The 25690-nt window shown below is 45.4% G+C and overlaps 1 long non-coding RNA gene and 1 pseudogene across 1 annotated transcript; one reads left to right on the top strand and one right to left on the bottom strand.

Annotated features, from left to right (window-relative positions):
• Positions 1-90: 90 nt before the first annotated feature.
• Positions 91-21703, top strand: LOC123811426. The gene is made up of 3 exons (XR_006784386.1): positions 91-521; positions 3740-3942; positions 21518-21703. It is a non-coding gene; the product is annotated as an uncharacterized LOC123811426 (long non-coding RNA).
• Positions 21704-21867: 164 nt separating this feature from the next.
• Positions 21868-25191, bottom strand: LOC123813023 (annotated as a pseudogene).
• Positions 25192-25690: the final 499 nt, after the last annotated feature.

The raw sequence follows: 25690 nt of genomic DNA, 5'->3' as shown, positions 1-25690 counted from the left end.
GGCAAGCGGAGTCCGCGCCGTCGCACTAGCCCCCGAGGCCGCCTGCGCCATTTTGAATAAGGTCACCACCCGGAGTCCGTGGGAGAAAGAACGTGGGGAGGAGGTGCCCTCCAGGTCCCGCAGGGAGAGAGTGTCCGCTGTAGTAACTGCGCTGCACAGCCCTGGTTGCTTAATCACTTAAATGGATGAGTGAATGAGTTATTCTCTGTAGTGCCACGGTACTTTGACACCCATCGCCTGACTTCTCGCGCTCACACGGAATGGCATGTATCAATACGATCGTTCCCATTTTGTGGTGGAGAAAATCGAGGCTACAAAAGGCAAAATGGTTGCTCAGCATCATCCAGCCTGACGGGCCCGTGTACAGCCTGAGCTGAAAGGGACGAAGTTTGCGCCCAGGCTTTTATTTGCAATATACGGCCCACCGGGAGTCCCGTTTTCGGTGCTTGGGACACGGGACTCAGCCCTGTGTCCTCTCCAGCTCTCTTGAGGAAAGTGGACACTTAACTACAACCAGTGTGGTAAGAGCGGATAATTGGAGCACGTGGACTTCTGAGTAGTACACAATGGAACATGGAAAAAATGAATAATTTTGTATTTAACTGTTAAAAGTGAGATTTCTCCCCTTTTCCTTTTTGACTGTAGAACGCATGCGCACGGTACACAATTTTAAAAGGTTTTGAATGCAGTCTGTCTCAAGCCACGGCCAGTGCTAGCAGGAAACCATTTGACGGGTAGTGTCGAGTTGCCCCTGACGTCATCAACAGGGGCAGAATCTTGACATTGGCCTAAAACAACTTGAGCAAGGGCAATTTTGAGAGGAAAGGCTAATGGAAGGCCCTGGAGCTCTCCTTGGCTGCCAAGAACATATGTAAACATTAATACTTCATCTCAGCACAGGGATTAGTGTGGCAATAGAAGACTTGAAAGAGGGTAGTTTGCACTATATATAGTTGGTATTTTTTACATGTACTTAATTTGGTTGTAAAATACGCAGAACAAAACTTACTATCGTAACCGTTTTTAGTATACAGTTGGGTGATATTAAATCCGTGCAACCATCACCACCATACATCTCCAGAACTCTTCCTCTTGGAAAACTGACATTCTGTACTCGTTAATAACTCCCCATTTTCTGCTTTTCCCAAGCCCATGTCAGTCAACCACCATTCTACTTTTTACGGAGTCTTCTCATTTTCTCCACAGTTTAGTCTCTGGTAACCACTGTTCTAATCTCTGTTACTGGGAGTTTAGCTTTTTTTTTTTTTTTAAATTCTACATATAAGTGAGATCATGTGATATTTGTCTTTTTGTGACTGGCTTATTTCACGTCACAGAATGTCCTCCAGTTTCATCCACGTTGTGGCAAACTGCAGGATTGCCTCCTTTTTAAAGGCTGAATGTTACTCTTTTATGTGTTTTTATATATTTCTAGTATTTATAAATATACTTTATATGTATTCCTTTATGTATAAATGCATATGTACATACCACGTTTTCTTTATTCATTCCCATACCGACGAAAGAAGATAGATGGCCTCGAACAGTGACAGAGCGGTGGGAGACCCTTGCAGGCCCTTGCACAGGGTGGTCGTCCTGGGAGCTGTCAGCACAGTTGTTGGCTTCTGACAGACAGTGTAGGGTTAGTCCAGGTTTTTTTTTTTGTACCAGACCTCAGCAGTAGTTCGTGTTCTCTGGCAGGGGCAGCAATAACCTTTACTGTCTTGGTTCAGGAGTATGTCACTCTCTGGACAGACTTCATTTACAGGATTTTTTAAAATTTATTTATTTATTTATTTATTTAGCCCTATCACCATTGCAGTGAATGTCAGGCTAATCTACTGTGACACTGTTGACACCATCCTGATGGACCTTGAGAACAAGAAGTAGCAGATCCCTTGGGTGACTTGGCAAGCTTGCTGTATGTGCCAGAGAGCAGATAATATAGCTCCACATACACAGGGGCTCATTTATTCAGTGAACTTTCTAGGGGTCTGGGGTTCGTTGGGTGATTCCCTGCAGAATGAAGGACCAGCTGCTGCACACACCACATTTCCTACTACTAAGAAAGAAATACAAAACTTGGTGGGCTTCTTTTAGACTTGGGTGGTGAAATGTACCATATTAAGGTCCATTATTTTCACCCCCCGTTACTGGGTCACTTGAAGGCTGTCAACTTTAGGGGGGCCTGTACAAGGAGGGGTGGTTTTCTCGCTGGATTGAGCTGGATCAGAATAAGTATCGGATTTTTCAGACTGTAAGACACACCTAGGTTTTATAGGAGGAAAACAGGAAAAACAATTTGGAAGCAAGAAATGTGGTAAAATATTTAATAACATAGATAACATAGGCTGCCCCCCAATAGTGAGCCAGGTAAGCTACATTCAGACTATAAGACACACCCCCATTTCCTCCCAAATTTGGGGTGTGTGTCTTATTATCCGAAAAATAAGGTAGTTCTGCCTTTGGCTTTTATACCCAGACATTGGATTTTTGAAACAAAGTTATGATCTCCTTCCACAAATTGCTATTCTCCTCTTGAGAAACAGCTCCTGGCTTGCTCCAGGTGTCTGGTGAAACCAGATGCCTGACCATGGCGCGCTGGCCGTGGCACACCAGATGACCCTGCGATCTGAGCCCCCGTGTTACCTGATCGGCCTGGCCACACTGTCAGGGGTGGCCCGCAGCACTCCATCATCAAAGGGAAATGACATATGTGGCCTGGGTCCAAGCAAGCCCTGCAGGTGAAGTCGGTTGCCTGAGCAAGTGGTTTACATTTCTCCCTTGTAATGTGCTTATGTTCACGGTCTCGTGGAGAGTTGTTTATGATGAGTTGATACAGGAAGAAAAATCCAAAACCCAGTTTGCAGGTGGCTCCGACTGGAGGTGGATTGCTGGGATGTCCCAGCCTTCCTCTGAGATCGCCAGAGGGGCCTAGCAAAGGGACCTGCACCCAGAGGCTCTGAAATAAGGACACACCAATTCTTGGGTGTGGGATAACGAATTAGTCTGTTGGTCAGAGACTTGAAGGATATAGACTGAAGGCTTAGTGACAGGAAGTTTTGAGGAAGACGAATGTGACTAGCCTGACCAGAATGGCTTCAGAGTGGGCCTTATTCAGAGGAACCTCTTAAAGTCTGCCAGGCACCACGGCTCCTGTGGCTCTTGGTCTCCTTCCCCAGACACTTCAGGGCTTGCTCCACGGTTTAGGAGAGCGCGAGCCCAGCAGAACAGACTGCTCCCTTCTCCCTCAGCTGGCCTCTCCACTGTCAGAGCTGAGTCGAGCTTTTGAGCCTCTGGGAACCAGCCTGAGCCCCAAGCAAAACCTGACTTTGAGGAGACCAGCCAGCTCTCTCTGGCAGGGACATTACTTCAGACTGTGTATTAGTCAGGGTTGACCAACTGCGGTAACAAACCGTCCCAACACGTCAGGTTCAATACCATGATAGTCCCGTCCTTGTTCATGTCACAATCCAATGTCAGTTGGAGGGGGCTGTGCTGCATGCCGTCACCCAGGGACCCAGTCCCTTCTGTCCTGTGGCTCTTCTCTCATCTAGGTTCTCTCTGTTCTGCTGGAGGATGGGACAGAAGACAGACTGAGGGTTGCGTGGGGTGTTTTTATGAGCAATACCCAGAAATGACTGTACATCGTTTACACTCCCATCCTGTTGGTGAGAATTCAGCCATGTGGCTCTACTTGACTCTAATCCTTCCCTCCCACTCCTTCCCCTCTCCCCAGGCAACCACTGACCTGCTGTCTGTCTCTGTGAATATTTGCATTTCCGTACAGTATGTACTCTGTTTGGCTGGACTTCTTTCCCTCAGCGTATGTATTTTGAGATTCATCCACGTCCTGTGTATGTCCGCTGCTGTCACTGCTGAGTAGGACGCCATTGTGTGGAAGCACCTCGGCTTGTTTTCCCATGGGAGAGGCATGGCAAGGTGAGCAGGCATGGTAGACACTTCTCACACGTTGCATTAGCTCAGTATGTTGTTCTGAGAACTGGAAAAACATTTTTAAAGCAAGAATACAATGTACAATATATTGAAATTGCATCTTTTGCAACTGTTCGAATTCACATATTTTTACATGTTAACTTAAAAGTGTGTGGGAGCAGGGCTGGCTTCTGCAGGTGCCTGCAGCCTGCACAGCCACATGGCCCTGTGCTCAGAAGGGCTCTGAGCTTGGCATGAAGGCGGCTGCTGCCTTCTTGAAGTTCTTAGTCATGTTCGAGCAAGGGGCCTACACTTCCATTTTGCACTGGGCGCTACAGTTTTTTTTTTAATGGCCCTTTCTCTGTGCATGTGTGCCCTCTTCCCCGATCTCTGGGCACTAATTTATGTAGCTGCATAAGAGGGCATGTAGTTTTTTAAATTGATTTTACAGGGCATGCAGTCAAGCATTTGAAGGCCACTGGCCTTAACTCTCAGGTCTGTGAGGGCTGGGCTTGGAACACAAAATCCATGGTGGCTTGCCAGTTCTTCTACTTTCTACCCTGTGATTCGTGTTCCACTGCTACCCCAAGGCCAGAGGTACACAACTAACTACAAGTACCCCTAGTTTTACTGTGCTTGATGGTCTTGGGCCTCACAGGTGTTGGGGTTTACAAACTGCAGACAGCACCCACCGCCAGCAGAAAGATGATTTGCTTTATTTCAGGGGTCTGGAACCAAACCCACAGTACTATCCAGCTTCGAGCTATGCCTGCAGTTGTTTGAGTGGAGAGGAAGAAAGGGGAAATTATAAGGGCAATGTGAGCTAAATAACCGTTTTAGCATAGTTTCCCATTCACACGGGTGATGTGGGCACCTATGGGCCACACACACAGGTGAGCTGCAGACAGCTCCCATTCAGTGGGCGAGCCCCTCCCAGCGCACCACCCTTGTCTAGGCCAGCCTCTGGGAAGAATTGGTTCCACCAGAGGAAGGCAGATCCAGGGTTCTTTGAGTCCTGAAGTTGGGCCTCAGCCTAACTAAGGACTTTCTTAACACTTTCTGAGAGAGGCAACCACTTCTGTCCCCCTCTCAATCTTCCACCCTCTCTAAACTTGAGAATGGCCTTGCACCTTCGGGCAGGAGGGCATGAGGCAGACTTTCCCCACCTCCTGGGGAGAGGGGAGTTTAGAGGACATGAAATGATGCTGGAGAGGAGGAGACCTGGGGTCCAGTGTGAAAGATCCTAACTCCCAGGGCGAGAGTTGGGCCACCCGTGAGGGCAATGGGGCCTGGGTATGGGGAGGAATGAAACAGGGAGGTCCACGTGAGGCACTCTGTGGATGAAGCGTGTTGGGCTTGGCCTTGACCTCTCCAGGCCCTATGGACCTAGTTGTTACCCTAACCATTGTATAGTACTCTGAACTGTGCAAATTTAACAGCTGTTTTCTAGGATGCAAATAGAAAATTCTAGTAAAGTAAATTGCTTTCCTAGAGTGACTGGTAATTGCTCCTAGTTGTTATTATTATTTAAAAAGATTTTATTTATTTTATTTAGAAAGGGGAAGGGAAGGAGAAAGAGAGAAACATCAGTGTGTAGTTGCCTTTCTTGCACCCCCTACTGAGGACCTGCCTGTAACCCAGGCATGAGCTCTGACTGGGAATTGAACCAGCAACCCTTTAGTTCACAGACCAGCACTCAATCCACTGAACCACACCAGCCAGGGCTTCCCCTAATGGTTAAGTAACTGGGCAAGAACAACTGAACCCATGTCACAGGGCCATGAGGGAAGACCATCAGGAGAAGGGGTGAAAACTTGGCAGTGTTAAAGAATTTGAACTTGGCTGGGGAGGGTGGGAAACAAATCTCTCAAAGGGAGGAGAGACTTCCTGCTCCTCCTCACCCCCACACGCACGTGACCTCCAAGTCTTGTGATTCTGCCTTCAAAATATTTACTCCAGCAAGGAGTCTCTGTTCATAAATTCACCTGTGTAAGGAATATAATTAAAGCTTTCTGTAACTCAACTTAATTTCTATTTTGAGCTCCCATTCAGCTGGAGTGGCAGAAACCTAATCTCTACTAATTGAGGGTTTTACCCCCTCCCTGGGGTTATAGTTAAGGCCCAGAGCTTCATGTAGTACTTTGGTGTGAGTGTGTGAGTGTGCATGTGTTGGAGGATAGCGTTCCTAAGGTCATCTGTGCACACAGGCGCTCATGGAGATGCCGTTGGTCCCCACCAGTTGCTGGAGAGACCTGGCTGTCCTCACTCACTCTCTGCTGGAGACGGCAGCTCTCTTCCCACCTCAGGCTACCCTGGCCTGTGGGGATCTTTCTGCCATTTCTTAAGGTCCTTGTGCCCAGACGAGTCTCAGAGACATCTCCACACCAGGTTTTACTGCTCCCTAGGGCAGCATTCCCCTCCCTCCTGGATTCTTTGCTCCTTCCTCAGAGCCTCTCTGTTCCTATCACTTCCCTCCATCCTCCTCCTCTTCCTTTCCACTAGACCTCCTGAAGCCCATGTTTTGGGGTTTCTGGAGGACCTCCAATAGGTGGCGCTGTCTTCCTGACTAAGGTTCTGAACATGCTGGAAAATGGAGCATAGGGGAGGCAGGTGAAGGCCAGATTATTGCCTTATCACTGACAAGGCCACCTCCAAGCCCTTGCTCAGTGTGGGCTTATGGATAACTGAGCCCTCGAGTTCGGCAGATTCCCCTGTACCCCTGTCGTGGCAGCTCCACTGGGTTGGTCCCCTTGCAGGGGCAGTGAATGTACCCCTTGCAGGAGGGCAAATTCTAGGAGGAAGAAAGCCAGAGCTGAGCAGAGCATGTACCATGCTCCCCCAAATCCGCCGATCAGGTGAGCTACTTTCTCCCGCCTTGCTGAATCCTGGACCAGCTCTCCCCATCCTCTTGCTTGTGAAGTTTCTTGCATCTATGTCTGAGATTTCTCTCCTTTTCCCTAAGTCTTTTTGAAACAAAATACAGAAATACTTAAAACATATTTTCTTAATAAAACTTCTGAAAATAGACCAATGTGGGTAGAATTCCATAATGCATCCCCTGGCAGCCATCCCTCGGCTTCCACAGTTACGAAATCATGGCCAGTCCGAATTCATCTGCGACCTCCCCGATTCCTGTGTTGTGTGAAACAAGTCCAACGCATCAACCCAGAATGACTCCTTATTTTGCTGTCTGCCCTGTCACCTCCCACCATGAGGGGCAGTGAGCATAGAATGAACTAGCTACTTGAAAGGGGGAGGGAGGTGAGTTACCAGAAGAAAAAAGAACAAAGGAGAACATCAGGAAAACATCATCCTGCCACCGTTGGCAGGCTCTGTCCATTCATTTTCTTTGCCACCACTGGAGTTTAGGACTCATCATTTATCTCTGGCAGCCACTGAGAAATTATTTTCTTTCCTGGTGTTTCTTTAAGTGACCACCTGAATCAGAATCACTTGGAAAACTTGTTGAAATGCAGATCGCTGGGCCTCTCTCCAGACTCGCTGAATCCCACTCTGCGGGGGTGGTGGTCCAGGTGTCTTACAAGCAGCCCATGTGACTCTGAAGCATGGGGACGCTGAGGACTGCTGTTCCCATCGAGCCTCCATGCTGTCCCACATTGTCTGAAACACCCAGTCCTACCCTGTCACCCCCGCTGAGGACAACCCAGGAGGCTCCTACCTGCAGGATAAGTTTCAGGTTACCAGGCCTGGTATTGAGGGCCTGCAGCAGCCTCTTCCCTCACCTGTCTCTTTCTTGAAGCCTGGGTTTCAGCCCCATCTTACAACTCTGACATCCTCAACATTCTCTCCGCCCCTGCTCTTGGGTCTGATAAACTTGTGCTGCTCATTTGTGGGCCAGTCCGAGGGGCTTTTCTTTGAAGCCATCAGTGACTCACTCCTGCGCATGGCAGTTGGAAGATTTGGGAGTCACAGTTAGGTTGCAATCTCAGCTCTGCCGCTTAATGGCTGCATGACCTTGAGAAGTCCTTGTTTTCTCTGGGTCTCAGTCTCATTGCCTAGTCCTAGACAATGAGGGTAAAAGCAGTGTCTCTCAGGCTTTCGAGATGCAAATGGAGACCTTTGCACCATAGGGAGGCAAAACTTGACCTCTGTTTCTTAGTGTCTTCTGATGCATCTGAGAACTAAATTCACTTAGGACAGATTCATAGGAGAAAGGTATACAGCTGACCCTTGTGCAAATGGGTTTGACCATGCAGGTCCACTGACACATGGATTTTTTTCTTTCCCTTTTTTTTTAACATTTTAAACTATGTTTTACTGATTATGCTGTTACAGTTGTCCCAATTTCTTTCTCCTCTTTCTCCCCTCTCTGCCCTGCACCCCACTACCCTCCAGCATTCCATGGCCCTTGTTGTACATACAAGTTCTTTGGCTTCTCTATTTCCCATACTATTCTTACCCTCCCCCTGTCTATATTTTATGCCAACTAATTATACTTCTTATTCCTTCTACCTTCCCCCCATTCTTCCCCTCCCCCTCCCCACTGATAACCTCCATGTGATCTCCATTTCTGTGATTCTGTTACTGTTCTAGTTGTCTGCTTAGTTTTTTTTTTTAGGTTAAATTGTTGATAGTTGTGAGTTTTTTTGTCATTTTACTATTCACAGATTTTGACCTTCTATTTCTTAGATAAGTCCCTTTAACATTTCATATAATAAGGGCTTGGTGATGGTGGACTCCTTTAAGTTGACCTTATCTGGGAAGCACTTTACCTGCCCTTCCATTCTAAATGATAGCTTTGCTGGATGGAGTAATCTTAATCTGGGAGGTAGGTCCTTGCCTTCCATGACTTCGAATACTTTCCAGCCCCTTCTTGCCTGTAAGGTTTCTTTTGAGAAACTAGCTGACAGTCTTATGGGAACTTCTTTGTAGGTAGCTCTTTCCTTTTCTGTTGCTGCTTTTAAGATTCTCTCCTTATCTCTAATCTTGGGTGAGATTATCTTTAATCTTTAATGATGTGCCTAGGTGTGTGTTTCCTTGGGTCCAATTTCTTTGGGACTCTCTGAGCTTCCTGGATTTCCTGGAAGTCTATTTTCTTCTCCAGACTGGGGAAGTTTTCCTTCATTATTTGTTCAAATAAGTTTTCAGTTTCTTGCTCTTCCTCTTCTCCTTCTGGTGCCCCTATGATTCAGATGTTGGAATATTTAAAGTTGTCCCAGAGGTTCCTAAGCCTCTCCTCATTGTTTTGAATTCTTGTTTCTTCATTCTGTTCCACTTGGATATTTATTTCTTCCTTTTGTTCCAAATTGTTGACTCAAGTCCCAGTTTCTTTCCCTTCACTGTTGGTTCCCTGTAATTGTCCTTTATTTCATTTTGTGTAGTCTTCATTTCTTCCTTCTTTTTGTGACAGAGCTCAATCATTTCTGTGAGCATCCTGATTACCACTGCTTTGAACTCTGCATCTGATAGGTTGTCTAGCTCCTTGTTACCTAGCTCTTTTTCTGGGGTTTTGAACTGCTCTTTCATTTGGGCCATATTTCTTTGTCTTGGTGCACCAGTCCAGATGAATGTTTCTTTAACTCCTTGGTTGTTGGACTTCCATGCAAATGATTTTCTGGCAGTTCTGGTTGTTCTTGGTTTTTAAATTGGTTGTTATCCTCCTTTTCCTTGTGCGAGGAAGTGAAGCATTTCTACTTATACCTCCATCTTGTCTGGAACCTTGGCCCCTTTGTTCTTTGGACATGCTTTATCTTCAGTTGCTATTTCAAATCCTTATAAGGATTTCTCCCTCAATCATGTCCTTGGGTGCCTGAGGCTATTTTGTTAAGTTTAGTCTGCCCAGAGTTAGGAGTTTGTGTCTGGCTTTGATGGGTGATGATTGGTCAAGCTCCAGAGAAATAACACATGCATCATCTTGATGAACCATTCAGGTTCATGGTCCTTTTAAAACCGTGCCTCTTCCTGGTCAAACACTTAACTGCAGCATGTTTTCCAACTGTAACACCACCAACTTGCACACCTAGCTCTCTGACTGGTACAGTCTCACCAGTGACAATTTGGAATTGCAGAGGCCGTTTTGGGGAGCTTCTAACCTTGAAAAGATTGCTCACTTAGAACAAAAAGCAACGAACCCTCCATGAAGAGATCATGCTTCCTGAAAAAGAGACTTTTCTTTAATGCGGGAAGCATCACACTCCTTCATTTCCATCCCTCAGCATTAATAAGTGCTGGTTTTGTAATTTTATGGCTTGGCAAGATTGCCAAGGGCCCAAGTTACTGCCTAAACTGGCTGTGATGTTGCTTCTTCTGATTTCCTAGGTCTAGACTTTTTTCTCTCTCCTTGCAGTAGAAACGTAGGGAGGTTTTTACAATGACAACTTCATACAGGTCTAAAGCCAAATGCTTCTCACTTTTTCTCTTCCTATCTCTCGGGGAATTTAAAGATAAATTACTAAAAAATACCCAAACACTAGAACACTCACTTGTTATGTTCACATGTTAGGAATATTTAACCCAAATAACTAGTAGCCTTGGCTGGTGTGGCTCAGATAGTTGGAGCGTTGTTCCATAGGCCAAGAGGTCATGGGTTCAATTCCCGGTCAGAGCACATACCTAGGTTTCAGGTTCAATCCCTGGTTGGGGTATGTATGAGAAGGCAACCAATCAATTTTTCTCTTTTATATCAATGTTTTTTTTTTTCTCTTTCTCTCTCATCCCCCTCCTCCCTCCCTCCCTCCCCTCCTTCCCCCCACTCTCAAAAGCAATGAGCCCTGCCTGGTGTGGCTCAGTTGGTTGGGTGTTGTCCCACAAACTAAGACATCACCGATTCAATCCCACGGCAGGACACATACCTGGGTTGTGGGTTCAGTCTCTGACTGGGGAGTGTAAGAGAAGCTACCAATCAGTATTTCTCTCTCACATAGATGTTTCTGTCCCTCTCTTTCTCACCCCCTTCTTCTCTCTCTAAAAATAAATAAAATCTTGAAAAATACAATGAAAAAATGTCCTCGGGCAAGGATTTAAAAAAAACACGCAAATAACTGGTAAAAGATGTCTAAAACAAATAAAGAACAAATTATTTCACTTGTTTTTTAATGTGTGTGGTCACTTCAAAGTATGTATACATAGTAACCTTTGTTACAAAATAAGAATAAGCTTTAATTCCAAGATAAAAGAGTTTTTTGCATGATTGAGAGTCTTTAAAAAGTAGTTTACAGTATAAAGTAATGTCAACACAGTAGTTTGGTTTGTACAAGACCACAGTGAAATTTCTCATGATTTAAACTTTCTAAATTTCCTGATTGATTTTATGAATTAAGTTACCACTGTTTCCATAACTTGTTTAAAAATGAAATATATGTTTATAGTTTCATTTAACTATATAATATTATGACAGAGAATGTCATTTTACTGTGGTAAAATATACATAATGTAAAATTTACCCTCTTAATTACATTAAGTGTCATTTAATACATTCATATTGTTGTACAACTGATACCACCATCAATCTCTAGACCTGTTTCATCATCTCATACTGAAACTCTGTTTCACTTTCTTGTTGTTTGTGTGTTCACTGGAGTAGCATTTTTAATTTCCTTCAAGAACTTTTTCTTTGTATTTACAACTTGCCTATTAGGCACAAGAGGCCTAGTGTTCAGCCTGTCTGGGCTCTCAACTGGCCTTCCTCACTCAGTTTGTGTTTCTGCTGTTGAGCTGTATGAGTTCCTTACATAGTTTGCATATTTAACCCTTATCAGATACATGGTTTGCAAATATTTTTGCTGTTCTATAGGTTGCCTTTGCATTTTGTTGATTGTTTCTTTTGCTGTGCAGATTTTTAGTTCAATGTAGTCCCACTTATTTATATTTGCTTTTGTTGTCACATCCCCAAAATTATTACCATGACCAGTATCAAGGAGATTTTCCCTTATATTTTCTTCTAGGAGTTTTACCTTTTTTAGTCTTATGTTTAAGTTTTTAATCTATTTCAAGTTAATTTTTGTGAGTAGGTGAGATAAGGATCTAATTTCATTCTTCTGCTTGTGATTTTCCGGTCTTCCCATCACCATATATTGAAGACATTGTTCTTTTCCTATTGAGTATTTTTGTGTCTCTTGTCAAATCCTAGTTGACTGTATATGTGGGGGTTTATATCTGGGCTCTCACTTATGTTCCATTGGCTTGCATGTCTATGCCAGTACCATACTGTTTTAATTATTATAACTTTGCAGTATAGTTAAAAATCAGACAGTGTGATGCCTCCAGCTTTGTTCTTTCTCAGGTTTGCTTTGTTATTTAGGGTCTTTTGTGGTTCCATATGAATTTTAGGATTTTTTTTTCTTTTTCTGTGAAAAATGTCATTGGAATTTTGATACACATTGCATTGAATCTAAAGAAGTTTTAAGTAGTATGAATATTTTACCAAGATTAATTATTCTGACCCATGAACTTGGAATATTTTTCCATTTGTGTCTTTTTTAATTTCTTTCATCAAAGTCTTATAGTTTTCTTTTTTCCTAAGAATTTATTTACTTATTTTTATAGAGAGGAAGGGAGAGAGAGAAAGAAGGAGAAAAACATCAATGTGCAAGAGGTACATTGATCAGTTGCCTCTTGCACAACACAAACTGGAGACCTGGCCTGCAACCTAGGCATGTGTCCTGACCAGAAATTGAACTGGCAACCTTTTGCCCACCAAGCCACACCAGTCAGGGCTAAAGTCTTATAGTTTTCATCACACAGATCATTCACCTCCTTGGTTAAATTTATTCTCAAGTATTTGTTTTTGATATTATCATGGAATGGAATTATTTTCTTTATTTCTTTTTTAGGTATTTCATTGTTAGTGTATAGAAATGCAACTGATTTTTGCATGTGGACTTTGTATTCTGCAACTTTACTGAGATTACTTATAAATTAGTTATAACAGGGTTTTTTTGTGTGTTGTGTGTGTAGTCTTTAGCATTTTCTATATGTAAGGTAATATCATCTGCAAACAAAGACAGTTTTACTTCTTCCTTTCCAAGTTAGATGACTTATTTCTTTTTCTTGCCTAATTGCTCTGGCTAAGATTTTCAGTGCTCTGTTAGATAGAAGTGGTGAGGGAGGCACCCATGTCTTGTTACTGATCCTAGAGAAAAAGCTTTTCACCTTTCACTGTTGAGTATGATGTTAACTGTGGGCTTGTCCTATATACCTTTTATTATGTTGGGGTATGTTCCTTTTATACCTAATTTATTGAGCATCATTCTCATGAAAAGATATTGAATTTTGTCAAATCCTTTTTAAAAGTTTTTATTTTATTTTTAATTTTAGTTTTGATCTTCTTAAATAAGTACCTTTAATATTTCATATGATAATGGTTTGGTGATGATGAACTTCTTTAGCTTTATCTTGTCTAGGAAGCACTTTATTTGCCCTTTGATTCTAAATGATAGCTTTGCTGGATAGGGTAATTTAGGTTGTAGGTCCCTGATAATTCCTTCTAGCCTGAAAAATTTCTTTTGAGAAATTAGCTGACAGTCTTTTGGGAACTCTTCTGTAGGTAATTATCTGCTTTATCTTGCTGCTTTTAAGATTCTCTCTTTAATCACCTTGGCTGGTGTGGCTCAGTGGATTGAGTGCCAGCTAAGAACCAAAGGGTTGCTGGTTTGATTCCCAGTCAGGGCACATGCCTGGGTTGTGGGGCAGGTCCCCAGTATGGGGTGTGTAAGAGGCAACCACACATTGATGTTTCTCTCCCTCTCTCCCTCCCTTCCTCTCTCTCTCTAAAAATAAATAAATAAAATCTTTTAAAAATTCTATAAAAAATAAGTTTCTCTCTATATCTTTAACCTTTGGCATTTTAATTATGATGTGTGTTGGTGTGGTCCTCTTCGTACCCATCTTGTTTGGGATTCTCTGTGCTTCCTAAACTTGTATGTCTATTTCCTTTACCAAATTAGGGGAGCATAGGGTAAATGGAAGCAGTCTGTCTTCCTCACCCAGATGTCTGGGCAACTAAGGGAAGCAGTTTCCCATACCTTGAAGTTGGGCATGATAAGTAGTGTTCTCACAGCCCTGAGCCTGGGTCCAATAAACTATTCGCATGGCCTTGAGTGGGCTCGCATGCATAATATGAAGCTCTGTTGCATGAGATCTGCTGGCACCCTGCCGGCTTTGTCTGTATTCCAGTATTTAAGAGGTAGGGGCTCCCCACTAGGTGACGTGCAGTGACACACTCAGGGACACACAACTTGCAGCATGTGTGGATCGCCCACTCTTGAACAAAGGCATGTCAGACATCCCAATGGTTCAGTGAATATTCTGTCTGCCCAAATCCTGTGAACCTGTCCAGCCTTTACTGGTCTCAACTCAGGAAATTTTCTTTTATTAGTTTTTCAAATAGATTTCCAATTTCTTGCTCTCTTCTCCTTCTGGCACTTATATATGAAACAAATGTTGGAACACTTGAAATTGTCCCGTAGGCTCCTTACACTATCACTGATTTTTTTGATTCATGTTTCTTCTTGCAGTACTGATTGGATGTCTTTTGTTTCATTCTATTCCAAATCACTGGTTAGATTCTTGGCTTCATACTCTCCACTGTTGATTCCCTGTAAATAGTTCTTTATTTCAGTTAGTGTCTCCTTCATTTCTAATTGGATTATTTTATGCTGTTGTAGTACCCCTTGAGTTCCTTGGGTATCCTTAATACCAGTGTTTTGAACTCTGCATCTGATAGGTTGCTTATCCCCATTTTGTTTGGTTGTTTTTCTAGAGTTTTGATGTGTTCTTCCTTTTAGGTCATATTTCTTTGTCACCTCATTTTGGCAGCCTCCCTGTGTTTGTTTCTATGTATTAGGTAGATCTACTTTGACTCTGTGTTTTGATAGTGTGACCTAATGTAGTAGGTGTCCTGTAGAGTCCAGTGGCACAGCCTCTCCTACCTCCCAAGCTGGGCACTCGAGGTGCATCTTCCATGTGGGCTGACTACTCCCTCCTCTTGTAGTTGGGTGTTTATTGCTGTGAGCAGGTCAATGGGAAGGATTTACTTACACCAGACAGCTGTTAACACTGGCTGTTATCACTCGCCAGCAACTACCTCTCTCCGCGTCTTTGGAGGTGGTTGGGTAAGGTTCCAGCATAGTCTGTAACTGACCACTGGGTGCACAGGCTCTGGGGTTTCCCAAGTGGTGCAGGCCAAGGTCAGCCACCACCTGTGGTCTGTCTGGGCCCCTTGGTGTAAGCTGTAAAGTGATCTGCAGATGGCTGCTGCTAGTGCTGGGTCTGGGGCTCCCCAGTGAGAGGTATGGGCTGGCACAGCTGTTCCTTGTTTGAGTGGATTAGGAAGGGCTGAAGCCTGCGCCTAACCCAGCATCTTATATGGAAAAGCCACTGTTATGAGCTTGGGTGAGCTCATATGTTGGATGGGGCGGAGCCTTAGGTAATCATCAGGGTGGGGCTACCCATGTGAGCCAGGTTGATGGAAACTCAGGTATGGTTCCACTGCATTGTGGCTCTGTGTGGGGGAGGGCTCAGAAAAGGTACAATGGCTGCTGTCTGCAGTTCTGTCTGGGAGGATGCTGTCTGCAGTTCTGTCTGGGAGGAAGCTGTCCCCCAACTGTCACCCTCATGCCAGACACTTCAGTTCTTCCCCGTATGCTACTGGTACCCTTCAAGGTACTGCCCTAGTGCTGGAGCCCAGAGGAAGTGAGTCTGAGTAAGGGCATGTGTGGGGCCCTCCAAGAGGAAATGCCTTGGAATCCCTCAGTTTCTTCTGCTAATGGAACTCCTACTGGTTTTTACAGCCAGAAGTGATGCAGACTTATCTTCCTGGCACTGGAACTCTGGGCTGGGGTTTTGGCATGGGGCTGGGATCCCTCACTCCTGAGATATCCCTTCATATTATATCCACCTTCTGTGGGTGTGGGACCAGCCTGTTCGTGTCTCTGCATCTCCACCCCTTCTCCCTTCCTATCCATCTGGATTAATGTGGCTTTTAAAATTCCTTAGTTGTTGGACTTCCATACAGCTCAATTTTCTGATGGTCCTGAGTGATATTAGTTCTGTAGTTCAGCTGTAATTTTGCTGTGGTTGTTCAGAGGTGAGCTGCATTTACCTATGCCACCATCTTGACTGGAAGTCTGTTCCTTGAAGTTTTGTGTTGTTGTCCTCACATTTGAAATATCAGTCACCTCCTCCAGGCTTTACTCTTTGATTTTGGGAGGAAATTACCTTTTATCAGCCCAGCTGGGGGTTCTGAGGCTCTCTCAGAGCTTCTCTGGATATGTCTGCTCCAGACTCCTTGCTCCATCTTGCAGTAGAATTTGTACACTTGTATGCCTTCTCTGAATCTTGCAGTGCACCAGGCCAGACGCTGATAGCCTCCCTTTTGCTTTTCCAAGGAAGGAGCTAAAGCTCAAGTGTGTGGTCTCTCCCTGGCTGGCAGGTTTAGGTCAGTTTTCTGCAAAGGCTCACTAGCTTTCTGCTAAAGCTTTCTTTTGCCACCATCAGGAGCTCACACAGGGGGTGGGGTGTGAGAGGTGAACACACATAGCACTGGCAGTGCCTGTGGGCCATTTGAGGGGATCCACAGGCAATGTGTCCCCAGCAGCTTGTGCAGTTTGTGATACAGTTAGTAGGATCCATATCCCTCTAGTGCCTTCTGACAGTCCTATCTGCCACTCTCCCAGCCTCTTCCCACACCCCAGTCATGCAGCTCACATGGCTCAGGACTCTGGACAGAGCAAGAGAGAAACAGGCTTCTTTGGCAGAGTCCTGCCCTGCTGGGGAGGCCAAGTGCTCATTCACATGCTCTCACTTTCTCCCTCCGGAGAAATCACCAGATAAGATGATTTTCAGCACTGAGCTGTGTTGCCTTGGGGGACAGATGATGCAGGTGAAAAAGTCAGACTGTTCCTCTTACCCTCTTTGATGTGTCACAACAGATTTTTTCCATTTGCTGGAACTTCTCTGGAAACTGGGACTTCCACAAAGGCTCTTTCATTCGTGAGTGGTCACCTAAGACAGTGTTCTCCAGAGAGAGCCTCAGTCCTTCCTTATAATCATCATCCTACCCCCCCACCATATGCACAGCTGCCATTTTTTTCCCGTTTATGCGAAGTGTTGCAAAACAGCTTCAAGCTTCTTCCATCAATTTGCCTATCCAATACTTCCTAAAATTTACACTACAGAAACTGTGGCACTGTTACTGTTAGCAACTAATTGAAAAATTTTGAACACTGTGCAGAACAAACAAAATGTACTGCTGGTTCCCGTCTGCAGCCTGTGAGCACAGTCAGCCTTTAGCTGCGCAGCTTCTAGTGTAAGTGTGTTCATGTCCAACCACTGTCGATCTGCCCTCCCTCCTGGCTTCACCCCGTTCACACACAGCTTGTTTTCCCTGATTCCTCTCTTCTTCAAAGTCTCTATCTCACCATGTCACATAATTAAGGGGGTTCGAATTGTATTGAAGTCCTTTGACATTTGCATTTCTGTAGATTCCATTTCTCTCATTCTCCATATTCAACCCCCGCCCCATCCTGCAACATTCACTCAAATACCATCTCCTTTACAAAGACTTCGTTAACATCCCTTTTCCCTTCCCCTCCCATCCATCTGGATCTCACCGGACCCTGAATTCTGAGGGCTCTGTTTACCCTAGTGAGGTCACTTGGTACCCTGCCATGTAGGCACTTTTTCCTCTCTGTTGTGGGTTGAATGGCACCTCCCCCCAAAAGCTACGTTCACGTCCTACCCCCAGACCCCCAGACTTTATTTGGGTAAAGGGTCTTTGCCAATATAGCTAATTTTGGGACTTGGAGAGGAGATCTTCCTGGATTACCTGGGTGGATTCCTAAATCCAAATGACAAGTGTCCTTATAAAACATGTAAGAGAAGACAGAGACATAAAAGGTGAAGACAGAGGCAAAAATTGGAGTGATGTAGACACAAACCAGGGAATGCCCAGAGCCGCCCGGAGCTGCAGAGGAAGGAAGGGCTCTCTCCCAGAGCCTTCGGAAGTTGAGTGGCCCTGCCGACACCTTGCTTTTGCATTTCTGGCCTCCAGAACTGTGAGAATAAACTTGTTTTTTGGATGTACCAAGTTTGTGGTATTTTGTTACAACAGCTGCAAGAACCTACTCTCCTGATCCATATTGCCTGCTCTTGAGACAGAGGCAGTTAGGCTTAGCTTTCTGTGTAGGGTCTTTCCTCTACCTATAGAATAGGAACCGTGGCAGAGAACAGAATGCCAAGAACTGAGTGGGACTAGTCAGGTTTAGATTGGCCCCACTATCTGGCATTTTCTCCATAATGACGTGGACCCATGTGAAAATGGATGGGAAGCCCTCCCCCACTGGGTGTGTGTAGCTCTCCCGTTATAGGGGACCATTCCACATGGCGTGGGAATGTAGCCCAGCCCCCACTCGGAAAGGCCAGTGGGGAGTGAGGTCTGGCACACAGGAGCCAGGCCCACAGATCAACTTTCCCATGGGGAACCAGGCCTGCATTGTACCTGGGCTGCTATGAGGCTTGCTTTTGCTAAAAAAAGCAGCTCTCCCTTACCCTGAATTGAGACAGCAAATGTTTACTGCGTATCTTTAAAGTAACTTCCTAAAATCAATGCTAAACCTCTCAAGGACAAGTGTAACCAGTTCAACCACTTTTCCCTTTGCATTTGCAAATATCCTTCTTCTGTGATATAATTAGCAACATCTCTCCTTTGTTTTCTGTAAAAGGTAACCACCTAAAGTGAACCTGTGAATAGTAAATGAGGACCATCCTTGATGTAATGTGCCCAGAAAAAGCAATAAAAGCCTGTCAAGGCAAGGTTCAGGGCCCTCTCTCACTCAGAGAGTGGTCATGCGGTCCCTTTTCTCCACAGGACTTGTGCAGTCTGTGTGAATTTGTTTGTCACAACCACAACACACAGACCCCGTGGACCAGGGTCTGCATCACCCCATGGCTTCTGTTGCTCTTTTGTGACTTGCTTCTCCACTGCAGTGTCAGAATAAGGTCCCATCCCCATGGGTCCCTCTGAAAAGGGTGGTCATTATTCTGGAGTTAATCACTGGACAAGAGGCAAGTCCTAGATAAATAATAATTCAGAGTTTGGATTTTGATACAGTGGCCTTCTTTTAGTTTCCCAAAATTGCCATATCCTTTTCTTACTTTAGGACTTCCGTGTGCACTATTCCCTCTGGCCAGAACATTCTTCCCCTGGCTAACTCCTATCACGAGTCTCCATGTTAGACAGCAACCTTCTGTGGCTGTGCAGGCTAGGCCAGGACTTCTGCCAGGCTGCCCTGAGCCGTGCCCCTCCCCTCAGACGCACGTGTCACCCTGACGTCATGTTCAGTGTCCTGCCTCATTTCTGTCAGACCACAAGTTTTGTGGGATAGAACGTGCCCATCTGAGTCGCTCTGCTTGCCCTGAACAGAGAGTAGAGCACACGTGCCCCTTCCAAGCTTCAGGTGAGGGGAGTGGACCCAAGGGCACATTCTCTGCTCAGAGACTACTCTCCAGGGGTCCCCTTTCCCCTCCACAGCCTTCAGTTAAGTCTCACACTTTCAGAGGGCAAGCGTGGCTAGACCCCCAAGTGAGCAGTGCCCCCGATGCTTGCGACCATCCCTCAAGAGTGTCCCAGGGGAGTACCCCTGAAACCTATATAATGTTATTAACCAATGTCACTCCATTAAATTCAACTAAAAAGACTGGGTGAGCTTTCCTGCCCACCTTGCTTAAACTGTGGGTTCTGTTAGCTCCATTTTGCTGATGGAGTAAACTGATCATCAGAGAGGGGAAGGGGCTTTGTGCCTTCCTGTAAGAGGCAGGGCAGCTGCCTGAGATGGGTGCTGCAGGAGGTGGACATGGGGAGTTTATGACCTGGACCTGAACCTCAAGGAGCTAGGGTGGGGCGAGGGGTCGCAGGTGTGGCATGGTGAGACAGAATGAGAACTGCAGAAAAGCCCTGTGGGTGTTAGAGGCTGACATACTAGTCCAGAAGGGAAGGGAGAAATGTTGAGGCTTTCCTGGAAGGAGTAGATTTGACCCATGCCTGAAGGTTGGTTAAAGTCTCCCTGAGTACTGGAGACAACAATTTAGACAGAGGGACCTAGGATTGCCTTGCAGCCAGTAGGCCAGTGAAGGGACTAGGGGCAGAAAGGTTGTGAGAACGTGGAGCTGAGGCAGGAGGTAGAAGAGGAAACCTGAGACACTGCAGCCGTCTTCAGTCAGCATCCCGATTCCCACGTACCAGAGCTTCCCTTGACTGCATCTTTGCCTCATTTATAATCATTGTGGTTTCCTCCCCTGCAGTGGGCAATCAAGGAGGATTGTGGGAAATCGCATGTATTGAAGCTTAAGTTATAATCTTATAAAGCAGGGGTGTCAAACTCATTCTCACTGGGGGCCACGTCAGCCTTGTGGTTGCCTTCAAAGGGCCAAATGTAATTTCAAGTCCTTAATAATTAAGGAGTAGTTCTATTTATACAGTCCTAAAATTATTTTGGCCCCCAGTGAAAATGAGTTTGACACCCCTGTTATAAAGCCTGTAACTTCCATAGAAGGGAGCCATTCCCTGGCCAGAGATGGCCCACTCCCATGTCTTGGGAAGTGTACTTTCCTTAATAAATTTCCCACTTGCTTTGCTTAACATCTGTGTGGTCAGTCCAGTTTTTTGTTTGTGACTGCCAAGAGCCTGGACCCTGTCTCCATCGGCAGCAGAGGGAGGAGGTGCTGATCACAGAGGGGCAGGACATGCCAGGTCTGCTTGCACAGGTGGGGCCCTTTACCCTTCCCTCTGCAGTAGATCCAAGAGAAGAACTTGTGGGTGAGCTTGAGGGTGCAAGAAGGTGTCAGGAGTGCAACAGGAAGAGGAAAGTGGGTGCACAACTGAAAGAGGTGGCATAGTGGGGCCAACATGACAAGATGGGAGCCCAGGAAAAGCACATCTCAAGAGTTCCGAAGCTCACAGTGCCCTGGGTGGAGCAGTGTAGACTCCAATGTGTCAATATAAAGCTGTGGCCCTACCCAGCTGGCAGGACAAGGTCCTCCACCTTCTAGTGCCTGGAGGTAATAGATGCTCATTGGTTTATTCAGCAACGTTTAGTGATGATGATAATGATAATGATAATACTCTTTATTCTTCTGTGCCAGGCACTGTTCTAAGCACTTTTAAGTGTATTAAGTGTATTAGTAATATAATAACTCTATAAGGTAGACCCCAACTTCACAACTGAGGAAACAGCAGCAAACAGAAGTTGAGTAATAACTTGCCCAAGGCCACCCAACTGATAAGTGGCAGGTATGAACTGTGGGCCAGGCCTTATGAAACATGTTGGACGTGAAAATGAATAAGACCTGTGTATGCCCTCTAAGAACTCACTGAAAAACAAAGGAGCAATCTCAATACAGTTTTAGTATTAATAACACATTTTAGCTACCAGGAATTGTCTCCTTGTTTTGGTGGTGTACGTTTTTATAATCCCAGAGAACATTTTTAATTCTTCAGTGGGAATGGTCTTTAAACAAAATGACAGATGCAGATATTCACAGAAGTCAAACGCTTTAGAAAGATCAGGTAAGAAAAGGGGTAATAAGCATCTATGGGATTTGAGAGCTGGTTCTTTTTCTCCAGGGCACTTGCCAGAGTTGGGGCAGAGGCAGGTTCCAGACGCAGCGGTGCTGTCCACGGTCCTGAACTGCGATTGCCTGCTAGACCAGTCCCACCACCTGTGGTAAAGGGCTTGTTTTGTTTTGCTTTTAGTAAAATTTCCAAGCCCTCATGAACTGATACTTTTGTAAAGCACAATAAAAAAAATGGAGATGCTCATGTGCCTGGGTGTCACAGCCATGCTAAATTTGTGTGAAGTTCCTCAACACTAACAAAGTTTCTGTACTTAACTCATTGCAGACCTGTGACAAGTGCTCATGGAGAGCACTGGCCCGGAGACCACACTGTGAGTACCACCTCCCTATGGCAGTTAGTCAGTAGTCAGACCGCTCACAGAAGCCCCCTAAAGAGACATAAGTGGACAATCCTTATGCCCAGCAGTGACATGCATGTGAAAAGAGAGTGCACCAGTGACTTCACAACAAGATTTCAAGACCCAGAACCCAGATGTTGGGATGGGGATGTGGCTTCCCGAGTAGCACAAGTATTGTGTTGATGAAAGGACAATGTTTTTGTGACAGATGACAGGACTGGAACTATAAGAGCAGTGAGGCCACCATTCTGAGACTCATTCCACACTGGCTGCTGAGACCACTGAACAGGGTGCCATATGTGGGATTTAAATGAGACACTGGGGAGCTACACCTGCTTTTCCACTGCTGTGGTTCCCCCCAGATCTCAGACTCTGGCAGGCCTCCACTAAATGCTGTGCCCTTTCCAAGGGGTGCCCTGATCCCCAGTGTCTGGCACTTTTTCCATCTGCTTAATTCCTACTCATCCTTTCAAGGCTCAAGTACAGCAGCACTCTGTTAGGTGTTTCCTCCTCTGGGCTCCTTAGGGCTTTGTAAATCTCCCTACCACAATGTTAACCACATTGAATTGTAAGTGTTCATTCACAAACAAGTCCCTCAGGGGCTCATAGTTGGAAGAGAAAAAGACACAGGCTTCTGCCACATACTTATGTCTGTGCTCCCCAAAGCCTAGAAAAGAACTAGGAACACCATGAATAGGCAGTGAATGTTTGGTTAGAAAAAGAAAGAGAGAGAAAGGAAAGGGCAAAGAGTATGAAAGGGGGGGGGAGATAGGGAGGAAGGAGAAAGAGAATGTGGAAGAAGAAGAAGGGGGAAGGAAGGAAGGAAGGGGGAAGGAAGAAATCAAGGAAGAGGAAGGAAGGAAAGAAAGAAAGAAGAACAATGGTGAGTCACAATTACAGAAAAATCCAAAAATCTCCATATATATACCTGGTTTTTCTTGTGATGTCCCAACCTAATGCCAATAGGCACCATGAGCTCGGGAGGGAGGATGTATAATGAATAGAATGTTCTGCACATAAATCAGAGTTGCCACGTGTAATTCTTCTGCTTTGGTGTTAGGTGTGTAAAAACACCTTTGATTCCTTATGACCATCCCTACAAATTATTTTGTGTGAGAGCTCTTTCCTCTGTGCTCTGTCCCAGAACACTTAGGAATGGGGGGTGGTGCTGAATCCACGGAATCAAAAACAGTGTCCTGCTGGACCTGAAGCCAACCATTGGGCCTGCTTTACCACTCCTCTGGGCTCACATGGGCCCCTCTGACAGAATCCTTCCACTCCTGGTGAGTTTTCTCAGCGGTTCCGCCATATCCATCCATCCCTGGGGCTTTGAACCATCCACCCCACAGGGATGGATGGATATGGCGGAACCGCTGAGTGACTGTACCCTAATGGAAGGCTTGCTCCTCCCTCCTTCCTGCACTGTGAGGCTTCCCTTGGGTAGGGAAAACCAAGAAGAGTGGCTGAGCTGTGCAGTAGTCTCAAAGAGTTAGGAGCCTTTGATTTGAGGACTCAGAGGACTTCTAGGGGCAGTGTGGCCAAAAGCCATATACAAGCATACCTAAGTCTTAGCTCTGTTCCAGCCAAAATGCCCTTACACTTTCCCACAGTAAAGATTTGCAGTCTGCCCAGAGGTCTCCACCATCTTCCAAACATCTGTTCTAGAGGAGTAAAGAAATGTGCAGACTTCGCTGAGGCACCAGGACACCTCTCTGGGCTCAGCCACCTGCCTCAAGGGCAGACCCCCTCCACTCATGCCTGGGGTGGTAGATGAACCTAGACATGGGGTGCAGATTTCTCAGACCATCTTCTGTGAATAACTGCCCTTTCCATCAAGTTCCCTAACCTGTAACTTCTCCTGCCCTTAAGGGGAAACTTTCTCTTGTCTTTCATGCATGTGGGAGACCTCATTATTCAGGCTCAAAGATCACTCATTGACTGTGATTAGATACAACCCAAAGAAAAGGGAGGGGAGGGGACATAATGGGGAGACCAAGGTGGAGGGAAGAAAGAGGAAGAAGATGACAAATGCAAAGAGTGACAAGGATGTACTCTGTTTACTTCCCCTTTCTTCTCTTCCTTCCCCACTTTTTTCCTCACTTGCTCTCCCACACCACTCCCTCCAGCCTCTCCCTTTGTTTTAAAATGTAGATTTTATTATCATTTAAGTGTGGTGAGGCCAACAAATCAGGAGATAATTGCCATTGAACATAGTGTTTTATTTACAGTTCCCAACAGGAGCACTATGCCATGACATCCAAGGCCACATAGGGAAACACCAGGGTCAGTCAGGAGGCAGAGGGGGTAAGGGAAAAGCATGGGGGAAAAGACATTATTGTGTCTTTCATGGGAAGGAATAGGCAAGGCAAGGTATCAAGCTTAGGATTGGCTAGTATGAACAACTTCAGTGGGCTCTAGGGTGTAGATGCTGTTCCAAGTTGTCTGGTTGGGTCAGTAAATGGATTCTCTGTTCTGTTCCACTGGCCTATAGGTCTGTCTTTGTGCCAGTACCACACTGTTTTGATTACTGGGGCTTTGTAGTAAGTTTTGACATCAAGAAGTGTAAGGCCTCCAACATGTTCTTCAAAGATTATTTTGCCTATTTGGTGTCCTTTGAGGTTTCATATGAATTTTATTTTATTTTATTTACACTTATTTAATATATTCATCACAGGGGTTCAACCAGAGACTTGATTTAAAAAACATAAACAAAACAAATATGACACCACAACTGAAGATACAGAGTCATATAAAGAAATCAAGGTGAGGACAGACCATCTAAGGAAAAATAAGACAGCACAAGGAGAGGGGCTGGACAGCCTGGGTCCGGGTTCTCGGCTGGAGACCTGTTTCCCGTAGTTTCTTGCATGTATTTCTCAAAGGCGATGGGGTTTTCCCAGAGCTCGGCAGCATGTGCGCTCAAGGGGCAATCCACAGTGGGCTCTCCTGGCAAGCTCCGGATGGAGAGCAGGAGGGTCCTGACATCATACAGGGCGAACAACTGGTTCTGCAGGATGTCCGGGCGGATGTTATTCTGGGTGTCCATGTTGGGGCGGTAGCAGGACGTGAGGAATATCACTATTGGCACATTGTATGGGAAGCCACTGGGGAGCTCTAGGGTGAGCTTATACCTGAAAAGGTTGTTTGATTCAGGGAAGGCAGAAATTTCTTTGTTGCCAGAGATCACGAGTGCCATCAGCTCCTGCTGTAACATCTTGTCCATGGCTCTCCCACCCCTACCCTGGGGCAGCACCCCTGCTGGGCTTGGCTCCTTTACAAGCAGGGCGTCGCTAGCTGCGGCTGGGTTGCGGCTCTGGGAGGCCATCCGGGCAGCGCTGGCAGGGGCACAGGAACTCTAAGAATACCACTGTAATGCTTCAAATGAATTTTAAAATGGGTTTTCTGATTTGTGCAAAAAACACCTTTGGGATTTTGATAAGATTTGCACTTAACCTGTAGCTTGCTTTGTTGGGTGGTATCTATATCTTAACAATATTAAGTCTTCCAGCTATGAACATGGTATGTCTTTCTATTTATTTATGTTTTTTATAACTTCTCTCAAAAATTTTTGCCCCTGACCAGTGTGGCTCAGTGGGTTGGACATCATCTCACAAACCGAAAGGTCATTGGTTCCATTCCTGGTCAGGGCATATGCCTGGGTTGCCGAAATTTCTGCCTTCCCTGAACCACATGCCTGGGTTGTTTGGTCCCTGTTCGGGGCGCATATGAGAGGCAATCCAATAGATGTTTCTCTCTGGCATTGTTGTTTCTCTCTTTCTCCCTCCCTTCCCCTCCCTCTACAAATAAATAAATAAAATATTTAA

This window comes from Phyllostomus hastatus, unplaced genomic scaffold (genome assembly GCF_019186645.2).
Source record: "Phyllostomus hastatus isolate PE091 unplaced genomic scaffold, TTU_PhHast_1.1 phas_contig_150, whole genome shotgun sequence".
Classification (NCBI taxonomy): domain Eukaryota; kingdom Metazoa; phylum Chordata; class Mammalia; order Chiroptera; family Phyllostomidae; genus Phyllostomus; species Phyllostomus hastatus.
The sequence above is the reverse complement of the archived record's forward strand: the minus strand, read 5'-3'. Positions and strand labels throughout refer to the sequence as shown.